General features: G+C 26.7%; 1 long non-coding RNA gene across 1 annotated transcript; it reads left to right on the top strand.

The window, feature by feature from the left end:
- Window positions 1–512: 512 nt before the first annotated feature.
- On the top strand, window positions 513–1,760 carry LOC131607807 (uncharacterized). Its single transcript, XR_009285417.1, has 4 exons — window positions 513–655; window positions 814–990; window positions 1,270–1,298; window positions 1,428–1,760. It is a non-coding gene; the product is annotated as an uncharacterized LOC131607807 (long non-coding RNA).
- Window positions 1,761–2,805: the final 1,045 nt, after the last annotated feature.

The following is a 2,805-nucleotide window of genomic DNA, read 5'->3' as shown; positions in this document are numbered from 1 at the left end:
TTACTTTGAAGTTATAATATGTATCTTCTGTACGTTCTGAATTTAAACATAATTTTTATATGGGTTTTTCTAACCTATGCAACATTATAAGGGACAATTAACACACCAATTTTTTAAAATATAAATTATCATATTAATTATTATTTATGTTGATCCATTAATTGGATGTGAGAGAGAAAATATAAAAGATTACTTTTCAAAAGAAAAATAATTAATATGATAATTTATATGGAAGAAAATAATGTATTAATTGCCCTTATCCTATGCAATGCTACGTAGGTTAGAAAAACCCTTTTTATATTAAAATTTATTGTTAACTCACTTTTACATAAATATATTTAAATTTAAATATAAATTAATTCAAATAAATTTAATCTACAATATAAGAAAAGTAATGTCTCTGGAAATTCCAATTTTGCCCCTCTGCTTCCACAGTTTGCCACTTGGCTTACTTCTTCATATAACATGATATGCATGCTGCTAAAGTTTCTCTTTTACTCTTTCTTCTTTTATTCTCTTTCTTCTTTTATTATTTTATATTGTCTTTTTTTCTTTTGACTGAATCTGCCAAAAATCTTTTGCTTTCTCAAAACGTCCATTCAACTGTTCCCTTACCCCAACCAAGAAATTTTTCTTTCAAACGTCGCTTCATATGGTATGCAATGGAACATTGCTTCTCCTTTTCCTTCTCCAAACGTTTCCTTTTCTTTTTTCTTCTCAGCTATCAGTTTTGTATCTCCTATCAAATATGTAAAAGGTAAAATATTCATTTTTTTTGTATTTTTCCTCTCAGATCTGAGTTTTTTTATGCAGATTAAACATGTTACTGCATCTTTATCTTCCTTCTGCAACCACATCAACCATTCAACAACTAAGAGTATAGATAAGCAACAACAAAATTGAAAAGGATGGGAAGAAGAAAGGAAGAACATCAAGGCTTTTTTTCTTCTGGTCAGATCTGACCCGATGGCCCTGACATTTTTTCGATTGGTAGTTTTTCTTTATATTCCTTGTCTTTCCTTTTTTTTTTTGTGATGATTGGATTTTGTGAGAGTTGAAGAGAGAATGTCTTGGATTTGATTTGTTACGTTTACTGTGATTATGTTTAAGAAAACTAATGAGGAGTTTATTTTTTGGTTTAAAAAAGAGAGAATGAAGTTTAGAGGAATTGAGTTTCTGGTGAGAGAAAAGTGTTTATTGGTGTGGCTATTGTTTAGATTTTTCAATTCCCAGGGGTTGATGCTTATATGGGTTGTTTAATTTTTGCAGGAAACAAATTCAAGAGGAGCTGAAAAGATGTAAGTTGTTGCTTCAACTTTTACTTTTAATGTTTTGCTCCTGGTTGATGTTGTTGATACTTTTTAATTATCATTTTTGGACAAATTGAATTAGTTGTTTTGCTTTTGCTCATGGTTTAATTTTAGCAGGGTACCTTCAAGATGTGTGGTGTACAAATTGAGTGAATCATTCTCATAATTCCCAGTAACAAGTGGATGATATATGGAGAAATATTTATTATATTTATTAAACATTGAATATTTATTATATTTATTATATATAATCAATCTGGTGTATGTAATATATATTTAACATAATGAGTTATATGTATTATATTCAAATTGGAAGATCATAAAACCAATTTGATATATGTATTATATATATATATAAATATTGAATGAAATCTATTTATTTATTTTTCTTCTTAAAATATAAGTTACTCAGATTATTGAAATGTTTTTGGTTTAAATTCTTTAATTATTAAATATGTATTATATGTATAGTCAATGAGTGATTAAAGTTTGAAGAATATTTTCTCAACCCATAAAAAACCTAAAACAAACAAATATTCTCAAATTATCTTTTATAATTAAAAAAAACTGTTTTATAAAGAATTTAAATCAATAATTGATAAATTGAAATGTTATTTTTATGTTATAAAAAAAGTAAAAAATATAAATTTAAAAAATATTGATGACTTTAGATTGATTTTAAATAAAATGCTAGCATAAATGGTATAATTTTCTTTTTATATTTCATGGGTGCTAAATATAGATGTAAAAAATAAATTAACTTGGATCAATTTTAAAATCTAACTTTTATAGGATTAAATAGATTGAACCTGACATCAAAACAATAAATTAAATATTTATCACTAACAAATATCTTAAAAAAATATTAACTATTTGTCATTCATTACTTACAAAAAAAATATGAGACATACATTTATTAACAACGAGTAATTAAATATAGGTCAAATATTTGTATTCATAAACATAATTAAATATAAGACACATATTTATTATTATTAAATAAAAAAATTTAAATAATTTGTTGTACTATTTTTAAATTGATGATTTTTTTTTTTACCAAAGCAAAGTTAACTTCTTTCATTCATAATAATAGAGTCAATACAACGAGGAATAATGTTAATAGAACTACGACAAGACCAAGAATTGACCGCCATTGAAAGACAATGGGCAACCATATTCGCTTGACGCTTAACGAACTCTACCTCAAAGTTCGGAGAAAGGGAAAGTAAAAACTTAATAGATTGAATAATAAAATTAAATTCGGAGCCACCTTTGTTACTAGAATGAATAGCTTGGACAACTTGAAGAGAATCACCCTCGAAAATAACATGATCAAGCTGGAGTGCTAAAGCACTTTGGATAGCTTCCTTTAACGCCAAAGCTTCCGCCTCTAGGATAGAAAACAACCCAACATCCCAAGCAACTCCCGCATGAATAAAATTCCCCAAGTTATCCCGGAAACACCAACCTCGATTCGTAGTACCTTGATGATGAT

This window comes from Vicia villosa, linkage group LG5 (genome assembly GCF_029867415.1).
Source record: "Vicia villosa cultivar HV-30 ecotype Madison, WI linkage group LG5, Vvil1.0, whole genome shotgun sequence".
Classification (NCBI taxonomy): domain Eukaryota; kingdom Viridiplantae; phylum Streptophyta; class Magnoliopsida; order Fabales; family Fabaceae; genus Vicia; species Vicia villosa.
The sequence above is the reverse complement of the archived record's forward strand: the minus strand, read 5'-3'. Positions and strand labels throughout refer to the sequence as shown.